The following is a 10,000-nucleotide window of genomic DNA, read 5'->3' as shown; positions in this document are numbered from 1 at the left end:
TTGAACCATTCAACAAACTAGATGCATGACCTGGATATTTACCCTTATATGTTAGAGATATGTTTTAAGGAGTCCTGTATCATTCAGCAGTTAACTTGTGCAATGGGTAAATAGCGTTTTTGGGATCCGGGTTAGGTAGCGTTTTTTTAACTCTGAATGGACTAGCACTATATTACCCAGACGTATGTGGCCTGAGTAGGTAAGCAACGTCATCTGACCACTGACATCTGTGTTCAAGGGGAAGTTGAAGGTAATGCAGACAAGAGTTTACATTACAAAAAAGCCTGAAATGGGAAACATTCATAGTCTAACCTGAAGGCAAGAAATGTGGAAGCAAGTTTAGAAGGAGGACACAAATCAAAGTCTATGTTAAATTGCTTGTGTTGTATATCAGTTGGAAAGAATTTGATGAATAGAGAAAAAAGTACTACAGCTGATTCCAAGACCTATTTTGTTAGAAGAAAGGAACTTCTCAACTGTGCCGAAACCCGGGATTGAACCAGGGACCTTTAGATCTTCAGTCTAACGCTCTCCAAACTGAGCTATTTCGGCCTGCTGCTAGCTGTGGTCTTCATACTTTGATTTGAACCATTCAACAAACTAGATGCATGACCTGGATATTTACCCTTATATGTTAGAGATATGTTTTAAGGAGTCCTGTATCATTCAGCAGTTAACTTGTGCAATGGGTAAATAGCGTTTTTGGGTTCCGGGTTAGATAGCGTTTTTTTAACTCTGAATGGACTAGCACTATATTACCCAGACGTATTTGGCCTGAGTAGGTAAGCAATGTCATCTGACTACTGACATCTGTGTTCAAGGGGAAGTTGAAGGTAAGGCAGACAAGAGGTTACTTTACAAAAAAGCATGAAATGGGAAACATTCATAGTCTAACCTGAAGGCAAGAAATGTGGAAGCAAGTTTAGAATGAGGACAGAAAGCAAAGTCTATGTTAAATTACTTGTGTTGTATATCAGTTGGAAAAAATTTGATGAATAGAGAAAAAAGTACTGCAGCAGATTCCAAGACCTCTTTTGCCAGAAGCAAGGAACCTCTCAACTGTGCCGAAACTCGGGATTGAACCAGGGACCTTCAGATCTTCAGTCTAACGCTCTCCCAACTGAGCTATTTCGGCCTGCTGCTATCTGTCGTCTTCATACTTTGATTTGAACCATTCAACAAACTAGATGCATGACCTGGATATTTACCCTTATATGTTAGAGATATGTTTTAAGGAGTCCTGTATCATTCAGCAGTTAACTTGTGCAATGGGTAAATAGCGTTTTTGGGATCCGGTTTAGGTAGCGTTTTTTTAACTCTGAATGGACTAGCACTATATTACCCAGACGTATGTGGCCTGAGTAGGTAAGCAACGTCATCTGATCACTGACATCTGTGTTCAAGGGGAAGTTGAAGGTAATGCAGACAAGAGTTTACATTACAAAAAAGCATGAAATGGGAAACATTCATAGTCTAACCTGAAGGCAAGAAATGTGGAAGCAAGTTTAGAAGGAGGACACAAAGCAAAGTCTATGTTAAATTGCTTGTGTTATATATCAGTTGGAAAAAATTTGATGAATAGAGAAAAAAGTACTGCAGCAGATTCCAAGACCTCTTTTGTCAGAAGCAAGCAACCTCTCAACTGTGCCGAAACCCGGGATTGAACGAGGGACCTTCAGATCTTCAGTCTAACGCTCTCCCAACTGAGCTATTTCGGCCTGCTGCTAGCTGAGGTCTTCATACTTTGATTTGAACCATTCAACAAACTAGATGCATGACCTGGATATTTACCCTTATATGTTAGAGATATGTTTTAAGGAGTCCTGTATCATTCAGCAGTTAACTTGTGCAATGGGTAAATAGCGTTTTTGGGATCCGGGTTAGATAGCGTTTTTTTAACTCTGAATGGACTAGCACTATATTACCCAGACGTATTTGGCCTGAGTAGGTAAGCAATGTCATCTGACTACTGACATCTGTGTTCAAGGGGAAGTTGAAGGTAAGGCAGACAAGAGGTTACTTTACAAAGAAGCATGAAATGGGAAACATTCATAGTCTAACCTGAAGGCAAGAAATGTGGAAGCAAGTTTAGAATGAGGACAGAAAGCAAAGTCTATGTTAAATTACTTGTGTTGTATATCAGTTGGAAAAAATTTGATGAATAGAGAAAAAAGTACTGCAGCAGATTCCAAGACCTCTTTTGCCAGAAGCAAGGAACCTCTCAACTGTGCCGAAACCCGGGATTGACCAGGGACCTTCAGATCTTCAGTCTAACGCTCTCCCAACTGAGCTATTTCTGCCTGCTGCTATCTGTGGTCTTCATACTTTGATTTGAACCATTCAACAAACTAGATGCATGACCTGGATATTTACCCTTATATGTTAGAGATATGTTTTAAGGAGTCCTGTATCATTCAGCAGTTAACTTGTGCAATGGGTAAATAGCGTTTTTGGGATCCGGGTTAGGTAGCGTTTTTTTTAACTCTGAATGGACTAGCACTATATTACCCAGACGTATGTGGCCTGAGTAGGTAAGCAACGTCATCTGACCACTGACATCTGTGTTCAAGGGGAAGTTGAAGGTAATGCAGACAAGAGTTTACATTACAAAAAAGCATGAAATGGGAAACATTCACAGTCTAACCTGAAGGCAAGAAATGTGGAAGCAAGTTTAGAAGGAGGACACAAAGCAAAGTCTATGTTAAATTGCTTGTGTTGTATATCAGTTAGAAAAAATTTGATGAATAGTGAAAAAAGTACTACAGCTGATTCCAAGACCTATTTTGTTAGAAGCAAAGAACCTCTCAACTGTGCCGAAACCCGGGATTGAACCAGGACCCTTAGATCTTCAGTCTAACGCTCTCCCAACTGATCTATTTTGGCCTGCTGATAGCTGTGGTCTTCATACTTTGATTTGAACCATTCAACAAACTAGATGCATGACCTGGATGTTTACCCTTATATGTTAGAGATATGTTTTAAGGAGTCCTGTATCATTCAGCAGTTAACTTGTGCAATGGGTAAATAGCGTTTTTGGGATCCGGGTTAGGTAACGTTTTTTTAACTCTGAATGGACTAGCACTATATTACCCAGACGTATGTGGCCTGAGAAGGTAAGCAATGTCATCTGACTACTGACATCTGTGTTCAAGGGGAAGTTGAAGGTAATGCAGACAAGAGTTTACATTACAAAAAAGCATGAAATGGGAAACATTCATAGTCTAACCTGAAGGCAAGAAATGTGGAAGCAAGTTTAGAAGGAGGACACAAAGCAAAGTCTATGTTAAATTGCTTGTGTTGTATATCAGTTAGAAAAAATTTGATGAATAGTGAAAAAAGTACTACAGCTGATTCCAAGACCTATTTTGTTAGAAGCAAAGAACCTCTCAACTGTGCCGAAACCCGGGATTGAACTAGGGACCTTTAGATCTTCAGTCTAACGCTCTCCCAACTGAGCTATTTCGGCCTGCTGCTAGCTGTGGTCTTCATACTTTGATTTGAACCATTCAACAAACTAGATGCATGACCTGGATGTTTACCCTTATATGTTAGAGATATGTTTTAAGGAGTCCTGTATCATTCAGCAGTTAACTTGTGCAATGGGTAAATAGAGTTTTGGGATCCGGGTTAGGTAGCGTTTTTTTAACTCTGAATGGACTAGCACTATATTACCCAGACGTATGTGGCCTGAGTAGGTAAGCAACGTCATCTGACTACTGACATCTGTGTTCAAGGGGAAGTTGAAGGTAAGGCAGACAAGAGTTTACATTACAAAAAAGCATGAAATGGGAAACATTCATAGTCTAACCTGAAGGCAAGAAATGTGGAAGCAAGTTTAGAAGGAGGACACAAAGCAAAGTCTATGTTAAATTGCTTGTGTTGTATATCAGTTGGAAAAAAATTGATGAATAGAGAAAAAAGTACTGCAGCAGATTCCAAGACCTCTTTTGTCAGAAGCAAGCAACCTCTCAACTGTGCCGAAACCCGGGATTTAACCAGGGACCTTCAGATCTTCAGTCTAACGCTCTCCCAACTGAGCTATTTCGGCCTGCTGCTAGCTGAGGTCTTCATACTTTGATTTGAACCATTCAACAAACTAGATGCATGACCTGGATATTTACCCTTATATGTTAGAGATATGTTTTAAGGAGTCCTGTATCATTCAGCAGTTAACTTGTGCAATGGGTAAATAGCGTTTTTGGGATCCGGGTTCGGTAGCGTTTTTTTAACTCTGAATGGACTAGCACTATATTACCCAGACGTATGTGGCCTGAGTAGGTAAGCAACGTCATCTGACCACTGACATCTGTGTTCAAGGGGAAGTTGAAGGTAATGCAGACAAGAGTTTACATTACAAAAAAGCCTGAAATGGGAAACATTCATAGTCTAACCTGAAGGCAAGAAATGTGGAAGCAAGTTTAGAAGGAGGACACAAATCAAAGTCTATGTTAAATTGCTTGTGTTGTATATCAGTTGGAAAGAATTTGATGAATAGAGAAAAAAGTACTACAGCTGATTCCAAGACCTATTTTGTTAGAAGAAAGGAACCTCTCAACTGTGCCGAAACCCGGGATTGAACCAGGGACCTTTAGATCTTCAGTCTAACGCTCTCCCAACTGAGCTATTTCGGCCTGCTGCTAGCTGTGGTCTTCATACTTTGATTTGAACCATTCAACAAACTAGATGCATGACCTGGATATTTACACTTATATGTTAGAGATATGTTTTAAGGAGTCCTGTATCATTCAGCAGTTAACTTGTGCAATGGGTAAATAGCGTTTTTGGGATCCGGGTTAGGTAACGTTTTTTTAACTCTGAATGGACTAGCACTATATTACCCAGACGTATGTGGCCTGAGAAGGTAAGCAATGTCATCTGACTACTGACATCTGTGTTCAAGGGGAAGTTGAAGGTAATGCAGACAAGAGTTTACATTACAAAAAAGCATGAAATGGGAAACATTCATAGTCTAACCCAGGGGTGCCCAAACCTGTCCTGGCGGGCCGTATCCATGCCACATTTTTGGGATATCCCCATCTGGGGATCACGGTTCGATCCCCGGCACCGGCGGCAGATTAGCCCAGCACCAGGTGACTCTGGGAAATAGCTGGTGCCGCGGCTAGGGCGGCTGACTCCGGAATCTGGAGATTTTTTTATTTAAGGTTTTTGTAGAGCGCGTAGTAACCCTCGAGCATCCCAGAGATCAGGGTTCGATCCCCGGCACCGGCCGCAGATTAGCCCAGCACCACGTGACTCTGGGATATAGCTGGCGCCGCGGCTAGGGAGGCTGACTCCGGAATCTGGAGATCACGGTTCGATCCCCGGCACCGGCGGCAGATTAGCCCAGCACCAGGTGACTCTGGGAAATAGCTGGCGCCGCGGCTAGGGCGGCTGACTCCGGAATCTGGAGATTTTTTTATTTAAGGTTTTTGTAGAGCGCGTAGTAACCCTCGAGCATCCCAGAGATCAGGGTTCGATCCCCGGCACCGGCGGCAGATTAGCCCAGCACCATGTGACTCTGGGCAATAGCTTGCTTAATCTTCCCAACGGCCCCTAGCGCCTAGAGACCCTTACGGGCGATTGTGCGCCTTACAAATGTGGATTATTATTATTATTATTATTATTTGGGCCGACTCCGATCCGGTTCGTAAAAGCACATCTGCCCGAATCTGTCGGACAACCACGTACGCCCGGGAGAGGACTGCCCGGGACCCGTGGAGCCCGTCCTGGTCACTCTGACCTGCCATCGGCCTGGAGAAGGGAGCGCCGGATGCCCGGGGGGAGGACTGCCCGGGACCCGTGGAGCCCGTCCTGGGCACTCTGACCTGCCGTCTGCCCGGGGAAGGGAGCCCCGGACGCCCGGGGGGAGGACTGCCCGGGACCCATGGAGCCCGTCCTGGGCACTCTGACCTGCCGACGGCCCGGGGAAGGGAGCCCCGGACGCCCGGGGGAGGACTGCCCGGGACCCGTGGAACTCGTCCTGGGCACTCTGACATGCCGCTGACCCGGGGAAGGGAACCCCGGACGCCCGGGAGCCGTGGAGCCCGTCCTGGGCACTCTGACAAGCCGTCGGACCGGGGAAGGGAGCCCCGGACGCCCAGGACCCGTGGAGCCTGTCCTGGGAACTCCGGCATGCCGTTGGCCCAGGGAAGGGAGTCCCAGATACCCGGGACCCGTGGAGCCCGTCATGGGCACTCTGACAAGCCGGTGTCCCGGGGAAGGGAGCCCCGGACGCCGGGGACTCGTGGAGCCCGTCCTGGGCACTCTGGCATGCCGTTGGCACGGGGAAGGGAGCCCCGGACGTCCGCGGCCCGTGGAGCCCATCCTGGGCACTCTGACAAGCCGTTGGCCCGGGGAAGGGAGAGCCGGACACCCAGCGGAGGAATGCCCGGGACCCATGGAGCCCGTCCTGGGCAATCTGACCTGCCGTCGGCCCGGAGAAGGGAGCGACGGACGCCCGGGGGGGAGGAATGCCCGGGACGCATGGAGCCCATCCTGGGCACTTTGACATGCCATCGGCCTTGAGACCCGGGGGACGACTGCCCGGGAAGCATGGAGCCCGACCTGGGCACTCGCTCATGCCGTTGGCCTGGAGACCCGGGGGACGACTGCCCGGGGCGCATGGAGCCCGACCTGGGCACTCGCTCATGCCGTTGGCCTGGAGACCCGGGGGACGACTGCCCGGGACGCATGGAGCCCGTCCTGGGCACTTTGACATGCCGTTGGCCTGGAGGAGGGAAGCCCCGGGTGTTGTTACCCAGGCATAGCCCATCTGGTCCCCCTGGCAGAGAACCACCAGCCTTGCAGGGGTGTCCGGGCATACCCTTACCCCTAGTAATCCGGAGGAAAATTACCCCCCTTTCTTGTAATCTGTGCACACGAGTTGACAGAGGGGACCCAAGGCGTAAAAGTACCCGACCTCCTGGAGCCCTCGCTGGGATCGGGGAGGCAAATGGCACCTCATAGGGACTTCCAGGGAGGTTTGGCCATCTGGTCGCCCTTTTGGATAGCATTGCGTGCGACCAGATGGCCGAGGGGAAAGGTGCAACCAGGTGGCCGGGAACGAAAGGACTCCCTGCTTCCCACCCCGAGCCTTCGTGGTAGGGCTGCTGCCTGCCCACGCCGGGCAGGGCTCGGGGACCCCGGCTGGGCCTCAGGCACGGTGAGGACCACCGGAGCTCCCAGGCCCGGACGCCCGGGACGACGACTGCCCGGGACGCATGGAGCCCGTCCTGGGCACTTTGACATGCCGTCGGCCTGGAGACCCGGGGGACGACTGCCTGGGACGCATGGAGCCCGTCCTGGACATTTTGACATGCCGTTGGCCTGGAGACCCGGGGGACGACTGCCCGGGACGCATGGAGCCCGTCCTGGGCACTTTGACATGCCGTCGGCCTGGAGACCCGGGGGACGACTGCCCGGGACGCATGGAGCCCGTCCTGGGCACTTTGACATGCCGTCGGCCCGGAGAAGGGAGCGCCGGACACCCAGGGAAGGACTGCCCGGGACCCATGGAGCCCGTCCTGGGCAATCTGACCTGCCGTCGGCCCAGGGAAGGGAGCGGCGGATGCCCGGGGGGAGGAATGCCCGGGACGCATGGAGCCCGTCCTGGGCACTTTGACATGCCGTCGGCCCGGAGACCCGTGGGACGACTGCCCGGGACGCATGGAGCCCAACCTGGGCACTTTGACATGCCGTCGGCCTGGAGACCCGGGGGACGACTGCCCGGGACGCATGGAGCCCGTCCTGGACATTTTGACATGCCGTCGGCCTGGAGACCCGGGGGACGACTGCCCGGGACGCATGGAGCCCGTCCTGGGCACTTTGACATGCCGTCGGCCCGGAGAAGGGAGCGCCGGACACCCAGGGGAGGACTGCCCGGGACCCATGGAGCCCGTCCTGGGCAATCTGACCTGCCGTCGGCCCGGAGAAGGGAGCGGCGGATGCCCGGGGGGACGACTGCCCGGGACGCATGGAGCCCGTCCTGGGCACTTTGACATGCCATCGGCCTGGAGACCCGGGGGACAACTGCCCGGGACGCATGGAGCCCAACCTGGGCACTTTGACATGCCGTCGGCCTGGAGACCCGGGGGACGACTGCCCGGGACGCATGGAGCCCGTCCTGGACATTTTGACATGCCGTCGGCCTGGAGACCCGGGGGACGACTGCCCGGGACGCATGGAGCCCGTCCTGGGCACTTTGACATGCCGTCGGCCTGGAGACCCGGGGGACGACTGCCCGGGACGCATGGAGCCCGTCCTGGGCACTTTGACATGCCGTCGGCCTGGAGATCCGGGGGACGACTGCCCGGGACGCATGGAGCCCGTCCTGGGCACTTTGACATGCCGTCGGCCTGGAGACCCGGGGGACGACTGCCCGGGACGCATGGAGCCCGTCCTGGGCACTTTGACATGCCGTCGGCCTGGAGATCCGGGGGACGACTGCCCGGGACGCATGGAGCCCGTCCTGGGCACTTTGACATGCCATCGGCCTGGAGACCCGGGGGACGACTGCCCAAGAGCCATGGAGCCCGTCCTGGGCAATTTGACAAGCCGTTGGCCTGGAGGAAGGAAGCCCCGGGTGGCCTAGGGAGGTGTTACCCAGGCATAGCCCATCTGGTCCCCCTAGCAGAGAACCACCAACCTTGGAGGGGTGTCCGGGCATACCCTGCCCCCTAGTAATCCGGAGGGAAATTACCTGACTTTCTTGCAATCTGTGCACACAAGGTGACAGAGGGGACCCAAGGCGCGAAAGTACCCGACCTCCTGGAGCCCTCGCTGGGATCCGGGAGGCGAATGGCACCTCATCATGACTTCCAGGGCGACCAGATGGCCGAGGCGAGAGGGGCGACCAGATGGCCGGGACCAAAAGGACGCCAATCTGCCTGCCCCGGAGCTGCAGGGCTCTGGGGCTGCAGGGTTCCGGGGGCTGCAGAGCTGCAGGTCTCTGGGGCTGCAGGGCTCCGGGGCTTCAGGCCTCCCCGGGCCCTGATGGACCCTCCGTCCCGGGTACCTCCGACCCCCGGCCGGCTTGCAGGACGGAGGGGGGATTCCCGCACCACTGGGCCCTGCCGGACGGGGCTCAAGCCCCGGGCCCGGTCCCCGGCCCCAGTCCCGGCTTTCCAAACCCTATGCCGGGCCGGGGAGAGCCTCCCCTGGGCCCCCGGTGGACCCTCCGTCCCGGGCGCCCCGGACCCCCGGCCGGATTGCTGGACGGAGGGGTACCAGCACCCTCGGGGCCTGGCCAGATGGAGTTCAAGCCCCGGGTCCGGTCCCACCTTCCGAACCCTAGCCAGGCTGGGGAGAGCCTCCCCGGGAACCGGTGGAGCCCCGTCCCCAGCGCACGGACCCACTGGTGGCCTGCGGGACAGGGGGCTCCAGCACCCTCGGGGCCTGGCCAGATGGAATTCAAGCCCCGGGTCCGGTCCCACCTTCCGAACCCTAGCCAGGCTGGGGAGAGCCTCCCCGGGAACCGGTGGAGCCCCGTCCCCAGCGCACGGACCCACTGGTGGCCTGCGGGACAGGGGGCTCCAGCACCCTCGGGGCCTGGCCAGATGGAGTTCAAGCCCCGGGTCCGGTCCCACCTTCCGAACCCTAGCCAGGCTGGGGAGAGCCTCCCCGGGCCCCGGTGGACCCTACGTCCCGGGCACCCCGGATCCCCGGCCGGATTGCAGGACGGAGGGGTACCAGCACCCTCGGGGCCTGGCCAGATGGAGTTCAAGCCCCGGGTCCGGTCCCACCTTCCGAACCCTAGCCAGGCTGGGGAGAGCCTCCCCGGGCCCCGGTGGAGCCCCGTCCCCAGCGCCCGGACCCTCTGGTGGCCTGCGGGACAGGGGGCTCCAGCACCCTCGGGGCCTGGCCAGATGGAGTTCAAGCCCCGGGCCCGGTCCCACCTTCTGAACCCTAGCCAGGCTGGGGAGAGCCTCCCCGGGCCCCGGTGGAGCCCCGTCCCCAGTGCCCGGACCCTCTGGTGGCCGGCGGGACGGGGAGCTCGCGCACC

The 10,000-nt window shown here is 54.3% G+C and overlaps 2 non-coding genes across 2 annotated transcripts; both read right to left on the bottom strand.

The window, feature by feature from the left end:
• Positions 1-3,393: 3,393 nt before the first annotated feature.
• On the bottom strand, positions 3,394-3,466 carry TRNAF-GAA (transfer RNA phenylalanine (anticodon GAA)). The gene has a single exon. It is a non-coding gene; the product is annotated as a tRNA-Phe (tRNA).
• A 1,092-nt stretch (positions 3,467-4,558) lies between these two features.
• TRNAF-GAA (transfer RNA phenylalanine (anticodon GAA)) lies at positions 4,559-4,631 on the bottom strand. The gene has a single exon. It is a non-coding gene; the product is annotated as a tRNA-Phe (tRNA).
• Positions 4,632-10,000: the final 5,369 nt, after the last annotated feature.

This window comes from Lissotriton helveticus, chromosome 8 (genome assembly GCF_964261635.1).
Source record: "Lissotriton helveticus chromosome 8, aLisHel1.1, whole genome shotgun sequence".
Classification (NCBI taxonomy): Eukaryota; Metazoa; Chordata; class Amphibia; order Caudata; family Salamandridae; genus Lissotriton; species Lissotriton helveticus.
Note: the sequence above shows the minus strand (reverse complement) of the source record. Positions and strands in the feature narration are given on the sequence as shown.